Source organism: Harpia harpyja, chromosome 2, assembly GCF_026419915.1.
Source record: "Harpia harpyja isolate bHarHar1 chromosome 2, bHarHar1 primary haplotype, whole genome shotgun sequence".
NCBI classification, from domain to species: domain Eukaryota; kingdom Metazoa; phylum Chordata; class Aves; order Accipitriformes; family Accipitridae; genus Harpia; species Harpia harpyja.
Window position 1 is genome coordinate 5,428,294 of NC_068941.1, and position 10,525 is coordinate 5,438,818.

At 34.5% G+C, this 10,525-nt stretch overlaps 1 protein-coding gene across 1 annotated transcript in view; it reads left to right on the top strand.

Moving 5' to 3' along the window:
• Window positions 1–10,525, top strand: part of LOC128153979 (bifunctional heparan sulfate N-deacetylase/N-sulfotransferase 3) — a 538,027-nt gene that overhangs the window by 28,005 nt on the left and 499,497 nt on the right. The window lies entirely within an intron of this gene.

Below are 10,525 nucleotides of genomic sequence, written 5' to 3' on the forward strand. Positions count from 1 at the left end.
ATGGGTAACTAGAGCAAACAATTAGGTCAAACTACATTCATTTTCGAGTAGTTGGTGTTCTAGCTTAAATATATATGCATAAAATGTTAATTTACAACTTAGTGTTTGGAGACATGCTATTATCTGAGGAGAAAGCAGAATATATCTTTTTTTGAAAATGTTGTTCAGGCTAAATTTTATTAAGTACATCTCATTCTGCACAGATGCATTTTATACTTGTTAAGTGTTGATGTTCAAATTTTAAATACAAGGAACTGTGCTCACTGCTTGGTGGGCACAGCTACAATGCTTCAGGAATTTCTGGAAATAGAGATCCTGTGTTTCTGTGTACAACTTAATCACTTAGCTGAACAATTTTTCCAATATATTACACAATTACATTGAGTTTCAAAATTGTTAATAGAACCTCCTGAAGTATGGTCGTAACTGAACATTTGTCTATGCATTTATTTGTCCCCTGAGGAAAAAGTAAAACTAAAAATAAAGATAAGATTCCTAAACTTATTCTCAGTCCCCCAAGGTAGTCTTAATAGATGTTGCTTTGAGCTAACTCAAGATGGTGCGTATTAAATTATTTTTCATGGATCTGGTATAACTGGTGTAGTAATATCTGACATTATATTACAATGAACTAGAGGTGTCAGTTTCTCTCATCCAAGTATGCAACCACTTAACACCATAATTCTCAATAGAACAGGTTTCTGGAAAATGATAACAAATTTACAAAACAGCAAATAAAAGAGCTGGCAGAGCTATCACCTGCTATAAGTTTTGTTCTGCAGAAAACTAAAGATAGAAATGCTTGCATAATTAGAAATTGATGTCATGATCCACAAGTGTTTTCTGGAAGTAGTAATACAGATAAGGCAAAAAAAGATACCAGTGTTATACACCACTCTGAAAATGTTGCCATGGCTTTCTGCCTGTGGATACAAGGGTTACAAATAGCAGTTTTGCAAGAAATAACCTCAAGATGCACACAGATTGAAATCTGTTGTAGAAAATACAGTGTCATACACCTCCTAATCTCAGAAGTGGGAGTAAGTAAAGAAGTCTTAGAAAAGCATTAACTGCAGTTTGCTGAGGCAACTAAATCAAAAAACAAAGAACCACTGGAAGAGATACACGTCTTTTGAACAATATTGATACTAATGCCTAAATGACATTGAATATCTGGAAATTTCTTGTAACTGTAAGGCTGTAAGTAGAAAGAGAGTTGCTAAGGCTATGTCTGTGATTCAGTATATCTCAGCATAATTCAGGCTCTGGATGGTTCTTGACTCCATGATGGGGTAAAATGTAAACATTTTATTCTTACATTCCTGCACCAGAAAAAAGGAAATTTAAATGCCTCAGAATAAGAGAATTGTGCAATATTTGGGGCATGTCCCTGATCCAGACAATTGAGGAATGTCAGAACAGCCAGCTGTCACTTCATGAGAAAGGCCTAGCTGGTTGAGTATTTTGCAGTTTAGAATGAATAATTAGCAGTTTTCTGGGTTTTTTTAGTGGGTTTCTGTTCAATAAAGCTTTATGATATGCTGCTTTGTTAAACCAAAATGTGTTGAGAAAGATAAGGATTTTTCATAAGACACTGTGACCCCTCATTTAAAAAGTCACCATATTTGTAAGAATTTTCATAAAATCTTTGTAGGGTCATGGGGACTACAATGATCTTAAATATAGATCTAATGTAAATCAATGAAATTTACATTAGCTCATAAATGTGCCCTGAAGATATGCCAAACATATTATGAAGCACATGTAAAGAAATTTGTAAAATGAACATTTTGATTATAAAAGGATATGTTTAAGAAACAGTTCTTTGAAAGTCACTTACAAATAATACTATTTACACCTGTCTATCAGTTTGGGGTAAATCTTTGAATATAAAAGGCATTAAAAACTGCTAGTGTTGTTTTATTTTTTTAAACTTGCTGCTTTGATTTTGATGATAGAATATTACTGCAACCTTTTACTTTCTTCTTACATGTAGACTTTCTGTAGCAATACTGGGTCAAACCTTGTAAAAATCAGAGTTAATTTATCTTTTTCTAAATCTCAATCTATTCTAATCTAATGATTGACAGAAAAGACCCAGAGATTCACAGAACATTGAATGTGAAAATCAGAAACTCACAGAATATTAAACATAATGTTGTGGTTTCGCTGAGCTCTAGGTAGTGACTACTGTTGACATTCTGAATTATATTTCTGTTGATTGTTCTGTTTTGCTGTATTAAACCAAAAGAAAAAATGAGGAATTGTACCTTAAAGATTTTTGATGGACTGTTGTCAGTCATTGTGTTCATGAAATCAAGTTACACACTCTAAACTAGCTGGACACTAAAAGATGTGGGTCACTTTCAGGCTCCTTGGCTCTCAATGAGAGCTAAACAGCAAAAAGGTGTGATGCAGCGGTGTACAAGACTGTAGCTACCTGAGTAGCTGGCTTTGGTAATGGGAAAACCCACATTGGTATAGTGTTGCCCCTAGGCTGACATTTGTTGCCTCTTAGTAGGTGTAAGCATTACCTGGATGGAACAGATCCATGCAGTCCAATGCATTTATACTAACTGCTTCAGTGGAAGGGGCAAGCCATTTGTGTGACGAGGCTGTGCAATAACCTGTCTCAGGAAAAGTCTTCCTCCAGATTCTAAACTATTTTCTAAACTCTATTTTCTCCATATCTTGCTACTAGATATTCTTGTTACCCTTATGAACTTAATTGATTTAATGAAGCTGTAAACAGTAAGTTCTGTGGTTAATAATAAGTTGCAAGGAAGATACTTCCTTTGATCAGTTTCTTTGAATGTTGTCTTATGTTATGAGAGGAGAAATCATTTACTCTTATTTATCCTGTCCATATCTTTCTAGAGCCTCCTTGTATGTCCTTTTTGTCTTACAGCCTTCCAGGTGATGACATAGAAATGATCTTGAGAATGATAGCATTGTAATGATTTCAGCATTATTTTCTGTCTGTAGTGAGGTTTGGTATATGTGGGAGATGTTAGTTATTTTATTCTTTTACTATTGTTGGTATTATGAAATTAAGTTTTTTGTTCTTAATAACTCTGACTTCTTATCCAAACCTGAATAAATGTCTTTATAATTTCTCCTGAAGATGTTTATTCTGAAGTTATCAATCTACAGTAAAACTGATTTCTACCATAGTTAGCAATGATTCAGACTTTAATGGTTGAATCATCTGACAGCACGTGAGCTATGTAAAGTGTCATAATGACAATCTTACAAATGATGGCACCAGAAAACATCTGAGCAGCCTATCTGTTGGTGTGAATATTTGGATGGAACAGCAATGAACTATTCATTGAATGCTATCTCAGGAAAACATGGCCCTGAACTTTGTGAGCTTTACTGTGTCTGTCATTTCCCTTAAGTTTATGATGAGGAACAAGCTAAAAAATGGGATTAATGAAAAAAATCATACCACCACACTTATGAAATTCTTATGGTGCAGAAACCAAATTAGTTAAAACATTGCCTTTGCTCAAAAGGTTGTATCTGTCATTTGCTCAGTGTTATGATTATGCCCCAAATGCTCATTTAGGAGCAAATGAGACAGACTTTTGAGTCTGAAAGCCAGAGAGGCATATTTGAAAACCACCCTGTCGTCCTCATAATTGGTTCTAGTTTTGTGAACCAAATTTTGAACATAATTCACATCATGGTTTCTGGAGACATACTTCAAGGTTTTTGGCTTCAGGTTTGCAGTTGTTCTTTGGGTGGGGGGTCGATCAGGGAGAAGGGGGAGCTTACAGAAAAGGTGCTGCTTTTTTTTCCCCACATTAAGTTGTTAGACTGTATTGCCGTGCTGTATGGAATGCCTTCAACTTATCTATATATGTAGCACAGGCATGGGCCTGTAGTTAGTATTGAAGTTATGCCATGTCTTCTTGATTTGAACACAAAGACATGATGACAAATACAGAGACTGCTATGGAAAAACTTCCTTAGGGAGAATTAAACTAATAAAATGGAATAAGGAAGGCCTATTTTGGAGACTGATGATACATGAATGTCCAAGTTTAGGAGGGGCCAAACAAGACCCAGACATATGTACTAGATTAACAAATAGAGACTGTAAGCTTTGGGAAAACTTTTGAAACATTTCCTTTTCCAAACAGCACCATTTCAGTTTTGCCTAGATCAGTTTCCACCAGCTGCTCTTCCAGGAGGTGATTTTCCATGGCTAGTCAAATATCCATAGACGAATATGTGTTGCATCTGCTTATGTTACATGATCAACGTAATGATACAGCCAGTGATACATCACTGATACATACAAATGTAATGGTGTAATGTTGGCAGTTTAAGCATATGCTATCTTGTAGTTTCTCCCCAAAGGAAGCCAATCAAGCTAGGTCACTTTATATCAGATAAGAATGTGGTCTTTTAACTTCTCAAATATCTTAGTAATATGTGTGGTTATGACATCTGATCTTAGGTTACATCATTCATGATTTAGTACATTGTATGATGTTTTGTAGTGTAATGTGATAGATACAGCCTGATTTGCAGAGCTCTCAGTGACCAGTTAGCTTGGAAAATGGGTGAAAAAAAGGTCACTTATTTGATATTATTGTCAAAGAAAGAGTCTTTTCTACAAGAGCAACTGATTTAAAGGGTTATCAAGACCTGAAGAGGATTTTCTATTAGGTTAGATATAGGTCAAGAGTTTGTGAGCTTTTAAAAGTAATTAGTAAATATAAGAAAAAGTATTTTAGTGGTATTCTGTGTATAAGAGTGGGTTCTGCTTTGGTGTGCTTATGAGTTCAAAGCCAGCTTGCAGGTGTAACTCAGGCACAGGATGGAGCAGGGCTGAGCTGCTCTTGCAGCAGCTTTGCAAAGCAGAACTTCTCAACAGCTGCTGCTTCAAAGAGAGCATACCTGAATCCCGTTCCCCCAAATGCAAATCCAGTGTGTTCTTTTCTGGCAGCCTGCCTGTTTAGCTGATCGCCGTAGAGAACAGTGTGCTCCAATTCTTTCCCAGACACACTCCCCTTTCAGCGCTCTTTTGTTCCTAGATCTTGGCCTGTTTTCAGTGAGAGAACTCCTGATTCCCTTCTAAATCTAGTTGAACATGCACTCCAAGAAAAAAAAAAATAGATTAATTAAACCTTTCTAAATTTTGTCATTTTAATCTCTTTAAAGGAGAAAGCCCATGAATTCATCACTGATATAGGAAGTACAGACTTGGGCTTTTATTTTGAAGTCTATCATTGGCCTACTGAATAACATAAGTATTTCATTGTCTTTTGACACAGTTACCCTATTTATAAAGTACTGATAAAGATGCTGCTTACTTTGTAAAATGCTTTGAGACCTATGGATTCTATGAAAGGATTAGTTTGTATTACCATCAGAAAACCTACTTACATTAATCAAAACCCTGATTGTACCATTAGTCATTTGAAATGTTGGGTTTAATTCTTTAAATAAGGTCAGTTGTCTGTTGGTCTGCAAACCATAGGCATTGATGTGTCTCAGAAGCCACTCCACCTCTTGCCTGCTGCAACTGCATGTTGTGGTGTTCCTCCTCCCTCCTATTCCTGAGAAATCCTCCTTTCAATTTTAGTGAGTCAGACAACTGTTTCCCAAACAATCTTTGAATGATGGCTTTGTAAGCAGTTAAGTGAAAAGAGAAATCCGCTGTGCAAAGCTTCTTTGTTTATTGCTTTTGCTGACTGGCTGAAAGTGAGGTCACAGTAAGCTCAGAGGGCTTGATATAAATGAAATAATTTAACCAGAAAATACATCTTCAGAAAGATGACACAATAAAATGCCACACTTAACCAATCTTGCATTCATACCTTGCAAATTTTAATAGTTGTCATTAAAACATGATTATATGTACATGAAATTATATATGGTTTCCAGATTTATGCAACGCAAGCATATTACTACTGTAGTTTTACATGAAAATGCATCAAGGTATTCTCAGCCAGCATCAAAATTAATACATGAAAGCAAACAATTCCAATTCCTAGGGTCATCACAACTTCAGTGATACTGGGAGATCTCCCAGTGGCATAGTGGTAGAAAATAGTGGCAGCATTCTCTTACTGCTGCTGGTATAAAGAGGGGTGGATGTCCAAAGAATTCTGCCATGTGCCCTTTACATATGCTCACATAAGCAGCTCGTCTGATTCCTTTGGTTGTAGAAGCATTTATATATAAGCAAAAACAATAGTCTCTTTTAGAAAGTTCAAGAGCACATAGAAATGGCCATATTACCTGAGAGAATTGTTTGTATTGACCACTTTAACCATAAAAAAAAAATTAGATAATTACCTGCCATTCCTAAGCCAGGAATCAGACGTAAAGGTTCTAAAATAGCAATCATCATACATTTATGCAGCTAGATTAGCCTTAGGCTTCATGAAGGTTTCTTTTTTTGGAATGGCATTAATTTCTAATGAGCAATGTAAAATGACCTAGGATGTACTGACAAGAAAACAGGTTTTGTTATTTTTTATTAATGTGTCATAGCAATGCAGGGATTTTTTGGCTTATTTTTCTTGGATTTTAGCATATGGTATTAATCAATAAAGGCTTCCATCTTTAGTATGGGATTGCCCTCGGGCATTTGGGGGAAGTGGATGTACTTATATGTTATAATCACAATAGCTTCAATCTTAAACTCCTTTAAATACAGTAGGGGCAAATAGGTAGGTTTACTTGGCTTGCTTCTCTTTTTGTTATCATAATAGAGATTTATCTCAATTGTACATTACCTTCTGCCTTTTGAGTTGTTTTTGCACTTTGAATCTGGAGGAGTTATTTGAGAGTTTGAAGGGTGTGACTTTTCCTTATACTATATAGCTTTTATTCAAACAAACTTGGTACTTGTATGCACTATACACAGTTTGTGCTTTATTTTACTGTCCTAATAATATTAAAACAGTTCCAAAAAACCTAAATTCATCAAAAGTTTTACATTCATTTTAATTGAACTTATAATGTGGATAATACCTACAAAATCTGCAGTAGAATGTGGCATGTCTTGTTATACTGGCAAAAGACAGAAATCCAGTTTATGAAGATAGTAATTAATATAACAGATTGACACATAGTGTTACCTGCAGGACAGTCGTGTTCCCAAACAATGTCTACAGTTCACATTTCAGTTACAAAAGTGTGCATTGTGTGTTTCATACAGAAAGACATTTAGGGCAAAACTAACTCCATAAATATGCCGGATAGGTAGATAAACAAAATTGAAAAATACTTTCTCCCAAATGTTTAGTACAAACAATTACTGGAGAAGATGGAAATCGTGACAATCTACAACACTAAAAAAAAAAAAGAGTATCTTCCCTAAGTTGGAGTGGTTTGGTTTAGGCCATTCCCTAATCGTTTACTCTGGATTTAAATTTCATATCACCACTTGTTTGGTCCATGTGATGATACTTATTTCTATTTAGTCAAAATGAAGAGTTCTTTATTGTAACTTTGAAGAATACATGAAAAAAAGTACCATCAAATCAGTTTAGGATCAAAAGTGTTTTTTAAAAGGATTTTCTCTCTCTTTTTTTTTTTTTTTTTTTTTTGGTGAGGAATAAGAAACCCAGCAGTTATCTCTGTTAATTAAAATGCTTCCATATTTCAGTTTGAAATATAACTCTACAAAATGTCAGCAACATCTTTCATAAATTGTACCATTGTTGTGCCCCTGTGTGAGAGCACTACTCACAATGAGTTTAGGCAGCATTCCGTTAATGCTTTGTGTACAACCATAGCATTCCATTAAAATGTGGGTTTATTTGCACTGTCTTTAATATATTTAAAACATTCACTGAAGCATTCATATTTCAAAATCACCATATATCTAAACTTATGATTTTAAAAAATACCAAAAAAATGCATAAAACATGACCAGGTCTTATGTATATGTTCATGAAATCTAGAAGTGCTGGGAAATACTAGGATTTCCAAAAAAAAAAAGTCAGAGGAAAAGATGCAGGATAGTATATGCATGTTCACACACTTTTTTTAAAAGCAAAAAATACTAACTTACAGAGTGGAGATGAGAAGGCAAAAGTCACTTCTGTACAGACTGTGAAAAGTAACAATATTTTTGTGCTGGTCTGTAGAAACCTATGCAGAAGAAATAAAAATGGCATCTTATTTAAAAGTGAACAAAGCAGTTCTGCTTTACTTTTCCTCTCTGAACAAGCACTATGCTGGTTTGCTGCTCTTTTGTCTAAGAGAAATAATTTCCACAGTGATGCTGATTTTTGTTATTTGCCATTTGCTAATGCCAAGCATGAGCCTCCTTCTCTTTCATTGCTTGGAATACATGTATATGTTCCTTCAGTGATCTGTTTTTCATTACTTTTGTTTTTCCTCTGAAGCTTGTCCCTTCTAACAAGACCTTGTATGGACTAATTTGCAGTGGAGGACTTAATGTATGAAAGAAGCTCCTGTTTGCTGTTCATCAGTAATCCATGAACAAACATTTTTTTACCAGTTTATCATTATTTCACGTATTTAAGTTCATAAAAACTATTAAGTGTGACTTGTACTGTTTTACAATTAGCTGCTTACATTATTTAAGTGGTCAACTAAGTCTTAGAATATTGTTTCCCTTCTCTGATTAGATAAGTCTTGGGTCAAAAAATGTTTTCAAAATGACTGTGTTTTGAGAAGTTACTGTTATGCAGATAGATACTGCCAATGTCACAATTTCATTTACCACCTCACTAGAAGCAAAGTTACATCAGTCTAGATAATCTATTCTATTAATCAAATGCATCATAACATTCTATTAAGCAAACTCAGAGTGAAAATACACCTTCTATATCCCTGTACACAGGGTTAGTAATTCTGAAATTTAAAGCATGTTTGTATTCACATTCAAAAGGACAACTTCACACTATCATTAAAATCTGGCAATCTCAAGCATTTTTAAGGCATTTTCTCTTATTGTCTAAATAACATTAATATATTTATTTCTAGGATTTGCCTTCCTACTTAAGTTTCGATACAAGCTGGGTCCATTTACATTGTTGTCAACTTAATTCTCTGTAAAGTTTATACAGTTTATCACTTTGAATAATCAGTAGTTCTTAAATACATATGTAAATTTAAGCATGACAGGAACATGTGAAGTTCAAGCAGTTGATGGAATAGGTAAGTATTGGGATATTCAAATTTGCCTGAAACGAAGCATGTTCTTCAGTGGTGCCTAAATTATTTAATTTTACAAAATCAAGATTCAGTGTACAGCATATAACCTTGATTGTTAATTTAAAATTCAGTTCAAGTTTGTAAATATTATAGAGGAATATAAACCTGGAGACTTCAGCTGGTTCATGAAGTTTAACACTAGCAGGGACTCTTGTGTAATCTGCTTTGGCTACCTACACAGAATGGACCTTTATGTTTCAGTTAGTTATCTGCATATGCAAGCTGAGACTTTTAGGTTTACATGCATCTCTTACAGAAGGATATCTAGGCTTGACTTAAAGCCATCAAAAATGGTGAATTTACTATTGTCTTTAGTACTGTTTGTTTTTTCCTGCAGTTAATCATAATTGCTGTTAAAACAGCATCCTTTATTTTGTATTTGAATTTTCTGGCCTCAACTATTCGTTTTTCCTATGTTTTCACAATTCTGGAAATTTTTCTCATCCCAAAGAGACACTGCAATGAAGTAATTTTGGGTATTCTTTTTATAATCAGAATAATTTAAAGTCTCTAAGTCTCTGACTTTTTTTTTCACTAGTTGTTGAAGAAACTTTTTTTTTGCATCATGTCTAACTACCACATTTTGCTAGTATGTAAACATCACACCTACATGTAGTTTTGGATATTAGTAACACTGATGCCAAACCCCATAAAATCACCTTCTTATTGCCATTCACTTATTTTCTGCTTACTTGTACAAGGTTAGCATTAAGTTCCTTTTCTGCCAGAATAACATATTAGAATGTCATATTTAGCCTTTATTTACTATAAACATAGATACCCTTCAGATTCATTCAAGATATGGTCACTCAGTCCTTACCAATGTCTCATATTCCTTTTTCCTAAAGCTAAAACTTGACATTTGTTGGGTTTTTTTATTTATTTATTTGATTTGAGCATTACTATCCAACCTGCATTTGCTTTTCCTCAGGAATTCTTGGGTCTTGTCTTCCCTTCCCTTTTCTCTTTTTCCTTTCTCTCTCCTCTCCTCTCCTCTCCTCTCCTCTCCTCTCCTCTCCTCTCCTCTCCTCTCCTCTCCTCTCCTCTCCTCTCCTCTTCTCTTCTCTTCCTCTTCTCTTCCATTTCTTTTCCCTTCCCTTTCCTTTCCTTTCCTTTCTTATTTTATTTTATTTTATTTTATTTTATTTTATTTTATTTTATTTCCCTTGCTGGTTGGCCTTCTTCAGCTTTAGAAAGCTCAGCAAAGTAGTATTTTTAAGCACACAAAAAAATTGTGTTTATGTTGATGACTACCTGGCATTTTTTGGCCAGTCATGATTATTGAGACAACATGTCATTTTTGAGTCTGATG